The following is a 12,805-nucleotide window of genomic DNA, read 5'->3' on the forward strand; positions in this document are numbered from 1 at the left end:
TCTAGAGGGGTCCTCCAGGAATAACATGGTAAAAAAGTTAAACACGTAAAAACCCATGCAAACAGATTAACAAAGGAAACATACAGTACTGTGAAAAAGTATTTGCCCTTTCCTAATTTCTTACTTATTTCACAATCTACAGAAACGTAACAGATGAGAGACAACGTCACGGTCATCCGTCTGTCTGGAAAAACCCCCCAACTATTTTTAAGGCTTCGGGTGAGAACCATTATCCACAACTAGAGAAAACTTTTAGCAGTGCTAAACCCTCCCAAGGATGGCCAGCCTAGCAAAAGCTACTCTAAGAGTGCATCAACCACTCATCTAGGAGGTCACAAAAGAACCCAGAAGAACAACATCTAAAAAACTACAAGCCTAGCTTTTTCTTGGTTAAGGTGAGTGTTCATGACTCGACAATAAGGAGACTGGAGACTGGGCAAAAACTGTCATCTAGAGCTGGGCGATATGACCCAAAATTCATATCTCGATATTTTTTAGCTGGATGGCGATATAAGATATATCTCTCGATATTTTTTTAAAGCCATAAAGTAAGAACAAAAAGAGAGTTCTTAGTCAAAGCTGTGTCCCAGATGTCACACAGGCACTTTTATTAACATACAGCGTAGATGTACATGAAAAAAACTACTCAAAAATAAATTATGAGCATTTATTAAATAATGATGCTCTATAAATAAAAGAAAACTATGTTGTTTTGTGCATAACAAAGAACTCACAATTGTGCAGTCAAAATGTAAACTAAAAGACGCTGAGCATAATAACATAGACAGATTTCACAGCTGCTCTGTTCCCAACTTCTACTGCGTGACTGACAGCCTGGAGTTTGAAATCCGCTTCGTAACCATGTCTCTGGACAGGTGCCATTTATGGTCCTTATACACACACAATACGGTAATATTACGTTGAAGCACAGTACGTATCACTCCGCGAGGCTCCTTGGTAGCCGTAATGCTCCGACAATCCATCAAGCGGTGGAGCTCCGTAGCTTACCAGAGTCGAACTAAAACATTTTTTGACAGATTGCTGAGCGCTGTGTATCACATAAAATCGGTTCGTGGTCATCAAGCACAACCAGAATTCATACAAAAGGCGCGCAGTCAACTTTTGAGAAAATGAAAGGATTTCAGGCCGTGCATGGCGTTAGGGTGGCTAGCTCGTTAGCGTGGTTAGCTCGTTAACACATTGACGCCGTCCAGCCCCACGCGCGGGGCGATGCGCAGTAACTCATTAACGGAGATTTGCCGTGTCCATCTTGTCGCTGCCTGCAGGTGAAGCGATGGGGGAGGAGGGGGAGTTGTGTTCAGTGAAGGAGAGGCGAGGCCGAGTAACATTGCGTAAAGACAAAAGTGGACGAAAGAGGCAAACTTGCGGCTCCGCAACTATAATTATAACGTAACATAGACTATATCGATAAAAAGGATATTGTCACATCTTATATCTCGTATAAAAATATATCGATATTTTTAAAAAACTCGATATATCGCCCAGCTCTACTGTCATCTACAATTTAGTTCAAGATTTAAACTATTGCATACCAAAAAGAATACAAACGTGCATCTCACATTTGCCCAAAAAACATTTTGATGATCCCCAAGACTTCAGAGAAAATATTCTGTGGATTGACACGACAAAAGTTGAATTTTTTTTGGAACATCTGCGTCCCACTACGTCTGGCATGAACACAACATTTCACAAAAAGAACATCATACCAAAGTCAAACATAGTGGTGGTAGTGTGATGGTCAGGAGCTGCTTTGTTGCTTCAGGACCTGGACAACTTGCTGTAACTGATCGAACCATGAGTTCTGCTCTCTCCCTAAAGGAGAATGTCTGGCCATCAGTTTCTGTCCTGAAGTTCAAGAGCACTTGGGATGACAATGATCTAAAACACAATTACAAGTCTATCTCTTAATGGCTCCAAAATAAAGTTTGTTGAATGGCCAAACCAAAGTCCACACTCAAAAACTCAAGAAATCTCCAATGTGGCTGAATTTTAAAAATTCTGCAAATAAGTAAGTTGGAAGTTATCACAAATGCTTGACTGCCCACACTGGCACGATCAGTTATTAGTTTTAGAGGGTAATTACTTTTTACATAGGGCCAGGTAGGTTTGGAATCTAATGAAATCATATAAAAAGTGCATTCTGTATTTATTCGAGTTATCTTTGTTTAAAAAAAAATAATTTATTTAAAAATCTGAAATGGAGCACATACTTTTTTACACAGCAAAATATGGTGCACATGGATCAGAAAAATTAGAAAACATTTTAAGTCTTTGGACTCAGAACTTACAGACTGCTAATCTATTTCATGACCTTTGCCCTATATATTAACGATTCATGCGAATAGCTATCATGTTACATGATAGCTTTTTGTTTATCATTTATAATCCCACTGGTAATATTAAGAGTCCAAAAAGCTATTTGCTAACTTTTTTCTAAACAACAGTCCAAAACCACAATTGATACACAATAAATCTGAGAAATTTTGACAATAAAGAACATTGATAAATTGCCTTTTATCCAAATTTTGGCAAGACAATTATTATACTATGTATACAGTCTTAAATTAGTAATATCCATTGCTACAAAGTGCATGCATGATGCAAGGAGGACAGTGCATACTGCTGTCATATCAATATATTGGCATAAAGCCTGTTGTTTTGCAAAGTGCAACCAAGGCCATCATCCACCCTGAGGCACCCTCTGAAGAGAGTGTTGTGTCAGCAGCGATGTGGCACAGGCGGATGCAGCTACATGTGCTGCCCAGGCACGATGGCGACCAACAACAGACCTCTGGCACTCACTGACAACAACCCTGGCAATTGGGGCATTGGTCCACACAAATACACAGGCGCACACAGAGGTAGAAAGCTGTCACCCTATGTCAGCAGAGGCGTCTCACTTCTGTGTTGGGTTTGTTGTGACTAAAGCTGCACTAACCTCCTAATCCTAACTTAACAGTGATAGAAGAGGATTTTAGAGCCACTTCTAGATTTACTGAAGTTTAAACTTAGCAAATATAGCAAAGGGCATTTTCCCAGCATTTCCTTTAGCTTCTCCTGAAAACCCCCCCCAACTATATCCCAGTGCCCAGGCATGAAATATGGCTAAAATATAACCTGTTTACCCACATCAGGAATTCACCACGTTGAAAAGTGCAAGGCCAGCTGTCATCGGCTGTATATGTGTGCTATAGTTTCAACAGAGGAATAATGGTCAGCATTTTCAAGCCGTCTCTCCAGAAAGAACCCCTCAAAGAGATAGAAAAATAACAGCTGCCGGGTTGCAGCTTTAACTGTGTGTGTCTAGCACATCTCCAGTTTTCAAAGTGACAGAAATGGACACATTACAGCCTAATCTGACACCAGAAAGGTGTGAGTGTGTGGATTTTTTCTTTTTGAAAACAGCTATTAGCTACAAATAACATTATGAGCGAGGTGAGGGTGAACCACAATACCAAACAGCTTACTATAAAGCCCCACAAAGGCAAGGAGAGCAGCAGATTCAGAGAATAAAGTATGTTCATCATTACTAAGGATACACTGATACACAGTTCTGACTACAAAAAAGACAATGGCCAATCTAAGCAGCTGAATTTATTCAGTTCAATTCTGTGTCTGCAGCGGTGCACCGGTTGTTGCCAACCCCTTGGCAACCCCCATTTGCTAGGGATAAATGTGTATTCCGAGACTGGTTGGCATGTGGTTGCTGGAACTTGGACATATGATTGCAAAGAGTACTGCACCAAAAACCTTCTTATAATCGCCTTGGTTGCTAGGAGAATGCAAATAACCACCAAGCAGTCATGAAACTTGAAAATCTGCAATGAAACCCAGGAACAATGTTTGATATGGCACCACAAACCTCTTTGTGACCAGTTTTACCTAGCATAGAGCAAATTTCCTAGTTGCCAAAGGAATCCCAAGCAGGACTTCCATACATTCATATAGCTTTGTAACCACTTTCACGTAGTAACAAGCAACCTCCAGCAGTAGGCAGTTGCCAACTACCAATAACAATGGAATTATTCAATAAAGACTCTCACATTGAAATAGTACTAGTCTAAAAACCTTTTGAGTTCTTCAAGGTTCAATGAATATTTGTTCAGAACATTAGTTGTATAATGGATGTCTCTTCTCTTTCCCTTTGAGAATTGGAACAGATCACAAATCTACAGTGGGTTTAACTGTTAAAAATTAGAATGTTTTAATTAAGCATTTAACATTTTCTAATATTTCCACCTTGCTGCCATATGTAGATGCAAATGTGCCAAGTTGCCAGGCACAGCCACACCGAGGCCTCCTCAACCAAACTCTTCTCAATGGTGGCCACTGAAACACCATTCAAACTGCATCTGAACCTTTCACTCTTTGACAGCCTCTTCATTTACCAATCAGCAGAATGAACTCGTCACATGGTTGATGTCTGACAAACTGTTTTGAGATGCTGTGCCTGTTTCTGGGGCAGTAAGAATCTCACGCTATAATTACAGAGAAAAACGAAGCAGCGGATTTTATTGTATGGTCTGTTACACTGATGGGGTCATTGACCTGTGGATTTGATGGATGCCTTGGGAATTACAAAAAAGCCTTTGTCTCCATAGCAAACCATCCATTTCATCGACTGTTCCCTTCCCATCTAATCAGTATGGATAAGCTGGCAGCAGGAGAGATGACACTGATGAACCCTCGTCCTTTCCCATAGAGTCAGGCAGTGGCATGCTGGGGGAGGTCTATGAAGTTTTGTTGCCACCCCACTGCCTTGCATCAGGCAGGGCTGCTGCAAAAACAGGCATGAAGAGGTTGAGGTCAGAACAGTCTAACACAACCCTCTGTTCCTATTATCATCTGCTGTCCTCTGCATCTCAGCAAAACATGACTGCCATTTCATATGCCCTCCACAGCCAGGTGGGAAAAGAACTGACTGACATGTTTTAATGGCAGAAAGATAAAAGTAGCAGCAGCTAAATGGCAGCAAGCCATAGGTCACAGTAAAGGGCAACAGGGTTTACAGAAGTAGCGGCTTGGACTACACTCTTATAGGTCACTGGTCAATACATAGGAATAATGAATGACTTGCATTTTGCACAGAAAATTACTGTTTCCAACCTCAAATAGGCAAAACCCATAATCAACGGGAATTGCATTCAGCACCTGGTGGTAAAACTGTTAGCGACAGGCGACACTTAGCTGATGCCGTCTCTCTCTTGCAGCAGAGAGACGAAATTCCAACTTTAAAAGTGGGTCCATCTTCATCAAAACTTCATCCATCTTTGAGCACAATTCTAAGGCAGACAGCAGATGTGTTCACACATCGCAGCTTCAAAACAACATGTGTTCCTTTATTTTCAGTCTTAAACTATGAAATTGTAGAAGGGCCAGAGCATAAGTCTCACTGAAACATTCTGGGCATTCCCCTTTAGGAATTTCTGGTAGAGAGCAGAACTCGTGGTTCCATCAATTATGGCAAGTTGTCCAGGTCATGAAGTAGCAAAGTATCCCTAGATCACACTACCACCACCATGTTTAAAATGCTTTGTTAGTTTCATGTCAGATGTAACAGAAAGCTTCCAAAAAATGAAACAGACCTCAACAGTCCATAAAATATTTTCCTAAAATTCTTGGGGATCATCAAGGTAGATTTTTTTGGCAAATGTGAGCTGAGCTTTTGTGTTCTTTTTGGTCAGCAGTAGTTTTCTCCGTGACACTCTTCCATGGATGTCAATTTTGTCAACCCTCTTTCTTATTGTTGAATCATGAACATTCACCTTTAACAGAGGCAGGAGAGGTCGGAAATTCTTTTGACGTTGTTCTGGATTCTTTTGTGATTTCTCTATGACTTGTTGATGCATACTTGGGATAATTTTGGTAGGCTGGCCACTCCTGAGAAGGTTCACCTCAGTTCAAAGCTTTCTGTTTGCGGATAATTGCTTTCATCTTGGTTTGCGGGATACCTAAACCCTAATAGATTTGTAATCTAACTGAGGGGGGTGCTGCTATTGAATTATTTTTTTTTCCAAAAGTTTGTTTTTCCCATCTCCAAAAAATAGGGTTAGGGTTATTAAATCTCAAAGGGCTAAAAGAAGTTAACAAAGTGCCTCCAGCAGGATAACCATCACCAGTCATGACTGCCCTTCTCTGAGCCAAGTTCTGATAGAGGTTTCTTCCTGTTAAAAGGGAGTTCTTTCTTCCTGCCGTTGCCAAATGGTTTGTCATAAAGGATCGTCTGATTGTTGGTGTTTTCTCTCTAAGGTTGTAGGTTCTTTATCTTCCCATACAAAACGCTTTGAAGCAACTATATAAATAAAAATAAACTGAAAGTGAAACGAGATGATCATTTTCAAATTAGATTCATCAGCTTTGTGGATACAGTCATTTCTAAATGCATTGATTTTTTTGTCAGGATTTTGTCAGTTACTTATAAAACACTGAGCCGAGTTGATTTCTTTGCAAAGTGCTGCATAAATAAAGTCTGATTGATCATTGGCATACTTGATATTCTGACGAACATGTCATTTGTGTGTGTGTGTGTGTGTGTGTATGTGTTTTTTATCATAAACATTTTTATAACAATTATTATTTAAATGTATTTGTGGCTGGTGTGGTTTGTGGCTCAGCTGCAGGGAATGAGTGGAGCAGCGGGTTCAGAGTGTGGTGTCAGGGAAGGCTGGTTTTCGCAGCCGGCGAGCATCATCTAATCATGCCTTCCCTATTTCAGTAGCGGCCGGGCCACAGAGGAGGAGAGAGCTGCTGGAGCAAAGAGCTGGTGCAAAGTCGGAGCAGTGAGCACTGCAAAGTGTTGAAGCGCACAGTGAAAAGCCACAGAAACACTGTGAATAAAATAAAAAGCAAAATGCGAGCTTCTGAGTCGCGTCGGGTCCTTTCGGTTACAGTATTGTTACTTACATACTAAAATATCTGTATAACCCAATAAGAAAACAATATCTCCAAAAAGTCAGAGAGCCATGTTGTCATTGCTCCATTATTGTATTGGTGTGTGTGTGTCTATCGTTATCGGTCAGTTTTAATAATGCATCAGATTAGTTTAGTGGCTCAGTTGTTAGCTTTCTCCTGCTGTTTGCCATTTACAACCTCTGAGTTTCATCTTCTTTACTGCAAGTTGATAAATGCCACCACTATAAGTTATTAAATAGTAACTCTAGTGGGTTAAATTGGTGGATGAACCTTTTAGAATAACAGCAATTACTAATTACATTTTTTTAAAAAACGAAACGCTAGAACTACTGACAATGGTGCATTTTAGCTTGATAAATGGCTTATAGCTAACCTCCATACTGTAAATTTGTTATGTGTAATCTATGATAAATTAGTCATTAAAGTTGCTGTTGAGAATCATTCTAAAGTGTTTTTTTAGTGCTCAAGAAGTAAATCGCTATATAAAAGAGAGTCCATTTATCATATATTGTAAACTAATCCCTCCAATCTTCTTTGCCAACCAACTTTTCAAGTTTTGAGATTTATTATAGAATTTTGCTCAACACAACACATTAGCTTTTAATATCTTTGGTCTAAAGATCATTAGTGTTGTTTAAACTTCGATACACGCTGGTTCTTACTCAGTCCTGGCTTTTAATGAGAGGAACTGTTAGATAAGAGCTGAAGATAAGCTGCTCAGCAATATGGAGGCCACTGAAGATTAAACAGTTTTACAGGTAGAGCAGTCACCTGCTTACTGATAACAGTGGCATGCTTGGTCCTTCTAAAAGATAAAATTAGGCTGACTGGAACTGTTCAGGAGGTGACTGATAAAGGACTGAGCCACGAACCACATCTGGCACTTTTGGGACTGCGAAATCACAACAGGTGGGAGGAGAGCACGGTGTGATGCCGTCATCTGTCTGCCATCATCAACGTTAAAACAAAGTGACGTAAAGACTGATTCTCAAGAAACACCAGGATGTAGTACAATCCTTCCACTCCTGCATCATATAATGCTTACACAAGTACATTTGAAAAGCTTCAAAACTTTTATTTTTGTATTTTACCAACATCAGAGCTGGTATGATCACTATTTAAGAAAGTTATTTTTTTATGTAACAAAATGGTCAATTCATTTAAGCTGCATTTATTATCAAATGTAAGCAAACAACATATGTTAAAAGCGACAAGAGAGCCTAATAAGAGCTAAAATAAGAGCCTACTTTAGCTACTTTTTTTGGTTTCGCTGTTCATTTCTTTTGGTTGATTCTCACTGCTCTCATTGATACTGTGTTTAGCAAAAAGTAGAGCCTGACTGATTTATTGGCAGACCAATATTATTGGAATTATCTTAGCTATTTGGTGATCTATTGGCATCAGCATTTAACAAATTACCAGAGGGCATTTTTGCAACTTCCTAGGTAGGGCTGTGCAATATGACCAAAATCTCATATCCCGATATAAGACATCTATCATCCCGATAATGATATAAATCACAAAAATTTAACATTTTCTGCAAATTCTGTAAATCTCGGGCAGCTCGACTTGCGTAATGTGTTTCCAGCTGGACATCGTGTACCTGGAGTTGAGTGTTTTAACCAATGCATGAAACGATACATTTTTAGACATAAGTTGTAATGGCCGCCGTTTTCTTTGTGAGTATCTATTACACAGCGTGCTGCGGGGAAAAGCCTGTTCTAATGTTTGAGTCTAAGGTTTATTTTTTAGCACCTGATGGCTCTTTTTTGCTTCTCATCCGTAAATACTCTGCATACTCTTTCACATGATTCAGTTTATTTTGAAAAGTCTCAACAGGATCTTGAGCTTTATTGTGAAAGGTTTATGTGGAAAATAAAAAAGTGGACACGCGATGGTTTTACCGTTGTTGTTGCTAACGACAACACATAAAAACAGGCGCTTGTCCGTCCGTAGTGTGGTTATATTAAATATAAGAGAAAGAGAGAACTTTAGGAAATTAATATAGCCACTACAGTGACCATCAAAACGATGAAAAAAATATTGCCATAAACAGTTTATTTTGCGACACCACAAAACAAACGATAGAGTAAAATGAAACGATAGATGTTTTTATATCGTCATACGATATATATCGTTATATCGAACAGCCCTATTCCTAGGTGGCAACACATGTTTGGAATATCACAAGCACAATAACTATCTGCTCTGACCAGAGTTGGCAGAGCATGAACAAGAATAAAGGTATCTTGTTCAGGCCAAGTTATAGCACATAACCTAAGATATATGCTCTTCATTACCCAGGCTTCTGTCATTATGCTTTGGTCCATGATAAAATGGAACTCATTTGCCATTTTGTTTAAAGCCCAATATAGGATTATATGTATATAGGAGTTTTAAGATCAATGTCAGTAACAATATTTGGTGATTTTAAAAATCCAATATTCTAATATATCAGCCAGGATTAATTTTTTTTGCACTTTTAGACACACGAAGCATAAACAGATTTGCCTAACATTTGTTATGTGTACTTTACACTTTGATGGTCTCCAAACAGCTGGTTGTTGCGTTTATGTATGGGGTTTCAAACATATGTGTTGCTAATACTGCTGAGTTCCCTGCTGGTGGAAAACAATGTAAAATCATGTACAATGTTAAATTTTCCCTTATTAGCAAATACATCACCAAATAGTTAACATCGGTCAACAATACTGGCCTACCAATAAAAATCAGATCGGATCTATTTTTTGTTTTACAACGAGAATTACGCAACTGTTACCCACTTCCAAATTTCTGGTATCATACTGGGGGTTGAATGAAACGTAAACAGCCCCACTTAGTAATGATATTATTCTTCAGATACTTAGAAACACAACTTTAGATAAATGCTAATCTTGCTGAGGCAGTTGTTTGCCAACACTGCTGTGCTTATACAGTATAAGTACGTCAATTTTTTTTTTACATTAAAAGGATTCCTTTTCTAGAAGAACTAATAAGTTACAATAAACATGACCAAAACTAAAAAATAAATGAATAAAAAATAATAACAAAAAGCCCAGGGTTTGGCAATCTTTACAAAAGCGCTATTTTACAACAATTTCTGACATAAAAAACAAAAACGTACGGAGCCTTGAGACATAATGGAGCGTTACAATACCTGTTTATTAAGCCATGTCTATTGTCTCAAAATATTTTTACCTGTTGTAACAAATTTTCTGATGTTGGAATAAATAAAGTACCAGTACATGCGGTCTAATTCAATTCAATTTTATTTATACAGTGTCTAATGACAACAATAGTTGCCTCAAGGAGCTTTATACTCTAAGGTCTAATCTTATCTTAATGTAGTCGCCCCTACATATTTGGTATAAATTATACATATATTAATATTCTACCACATGTGACTATTCTGCAGTTGGCTGGTTAGGAGGATTATTTAGCACTTTATAAAATTATTAACTATAATCACTGTGATATTTGCTTATTTTAAATACTAGAAAAACAGAACAACAGTGAAAAAGAAAATATGTGTAGGCCTACACTGAAATGGAGTAACCAGAAAGCTCTGCAGGCCACTTTGAGCCTTACCTGTCTAAGAACAAATAAAATTAAAAGTATTCCATTTCATAACAAATAATTTATTTAGCAGTCCAACAGCTTTGAATATAGTCAATTTTAATTTAATGAAGACAAACTATTTATGTGTCTACATCCACTGCTATTGAGGTTCAGCAAAATTAAGAGTTTAATTTTCACATTCCTTTAGTGGTTTTGTCAAAAACAAAGGGAGCCACTGGTTTGAGACCGCATTGCCCACACAGTGTGATTGACAGGTATCACTGAATCACAGAGACCAAAAAAAAAAGCCCCACTGGTGCCAGCTACTGATCAGAGGCCAAGAACTGAGGCTGATTCTCAAACATGACCTCATGGTGATGTAATTACAACAGGGTGAGATCATAAATCAAAACCAAGTGCCTTGGAGCTAAAATGACTTTTAAAAATGGGGAGGATCTGCTAACACCCAGGCCGACCCCAGACTGCAATTTTTTTACCTGACATTGTACAACTATGATTCACTACAGAGCTCGTGCAAGACGATGCAACACAGAGAGGCAGGCAGTCAGACAGGGTTTTAAATCCTGAGCTGTTTTGGGAACATTTTTAGCTTCACCAAAGCAAAGACTGAGGCTTGTTCAAGACCCTTTGCTCACTCGTGGGTCTGACACACATATGAATGTGAAATGACGGTGTGCTGAGGATAAGGACAAAGATAGCAAGGCTATTAAGAGTTTAGTAGATTAAAGGGTTTAACAGTGTCACCTGTTAATATATAACAGGCAGGTATGAAGCATTATGAAAGATTAATTTTAGTGAAGGTTTAGAGTTTACAGCCTCTCGTAGTGGTGTTTGTGGTACATTATGTATCTTTATCCTTATGAAAAAAAAGGTGTCTTTTAAAATGAAACCAAAAGCCTGTTCTCCTACGAACATTCATCCATGTTTTCAATCATTTTAAACGCAGCCTGAGAATTATCCTAACACTTCATGCCTGAAGGTCACAGTTTACCCACCTTTTAATAAACCAAAGCAGATAATCCAGCTGCCATCAACCTCTCTGCTGGGAGCCTGTGGCATTTTCATATGAACAGCTGATGCGCTCAGTGGTACCAGCTCATACGGAGGTGACAGGTATGCTGCTGGAGTTCACACCTGTCAACGTTTATAATAAGGTGCTGTTCGGTTTGAACGAGCCTTCTGCTGGTGCCAGATGTGAGTGCTGCTGGCAGATAAGTCGATTGCTCCTGTTGCTTTCTCTCTGTCTTTTTTTAACCACTTTCGGTGCACATAATGGCTCCAGCATGCCACACTGATTCCACCCTGCCTTTAATCTATGGAACCAGCAGCTTTCCTCTCCTGCAGTCTGACTCTAAGACGGAGGCACATGAGCAGGCAACAGTCTGCTGTCCTACCTGTGGAGCAAAACAGGTGTAGGTATATGTGCGCAACGACGAACACTCACCAACTGATTTCAGTGCGCTTCAGGCGAGGGGGGGCAGAAGGGACCTCCAAGGAGTAAGAAGTTGGAATTAGCCACCAGCCACCATCTTCCGCAGGGACGAAGAAGAGAAAGTGCGCAGTGTCAGGGAGTCCGTCCGATACGACACACCACACCGCCTCATTTCAGATGACAGCGCCGGACCCGCGGCATGGTGGACTAAATGATGAGCGGTGACAGCACACGGACAGAGGAGCGCTTAACTGCGCGCTCAGCAGCGGCAACAAGGAGGCGGGTCAAGACGCACGCGCTTAGGCCGTAGGATACAGGAAGAGAGGGGAACTCGGCCTTCAAAATAAGAGCAAGAGCAAGCGTTAGCAAAAGTGGAAGACTGATTCGCAGAAAGCACGATCTGACATAAACAGAAAGATTAATTGAATATATGGATAAAAAAAAATAAAGCAGTACTGAAGAAAATTATTACTTGTAATGTCAAGTAATTTTACACTGACAGCAAATCCGCTTTGTATTTAATGGACGACAGTTATTTGTTATTATTATTATTATTATTATTATTATTATTATTATTATTGTTGTTGTTGTTAATAATAATAATAATAATAATAATAATAATAATAATAATAATAATGATACTAAGTTAAAGGGCAGACATGTCCAGCTGAGTGTAAGGAGGTGCAAAGTGCAAACCAAAACACAAGTGTAAAAGAAAGGCAGCCTTACATAATAACCTTTGTAAGCATTTGGCTAGGTATCATTTTCTACTTACCAAATAAATATTGACCCTCTTCTCTCCCTTAATTTCTGAAAAGCCTTCATGGCAAAATTATCACAGATTTTTAATAATCATCAAAT

General features: G+C 39.1%; 1 protein-coding gene across 1 annotated transcript in view; it reads right to left on the reverse strand.

The window, feature by feature from the left end:
• Positions 1–12,278, reverse strand: part of pkib (protein kinase (cAMP-dependent, catalytic) inhibitor beta) — a 29,245-nt gene extending 16,967 nt beyond the window's left edge. The window contains exon 1 of the mRNA XM_031741720.2: positions 11,957–12,278. The gene's annotated coding sequence lies outside the window, so the exon portion shown is untranslated. The remainder of the gene's footprint in view (positions 1–11,956) is intronic.
• Positions 12,279–12,805: the final 527 nt, after the last annotated feature.

This window comes from Oreochromis aureus, linkage group 22 (genome assembly GCF_013358895.1).
Source record: "Oreochromis aureus strain Israel breed Guangdong linkage group 22, ZZ_aureus, whole genome shotgun sequence".
NCBI lineage: Eukaryota > Metazoa > Chordata > Actinopteri > Cichliformes > Cichlidae > Oreochromis > Oreochromis aureus.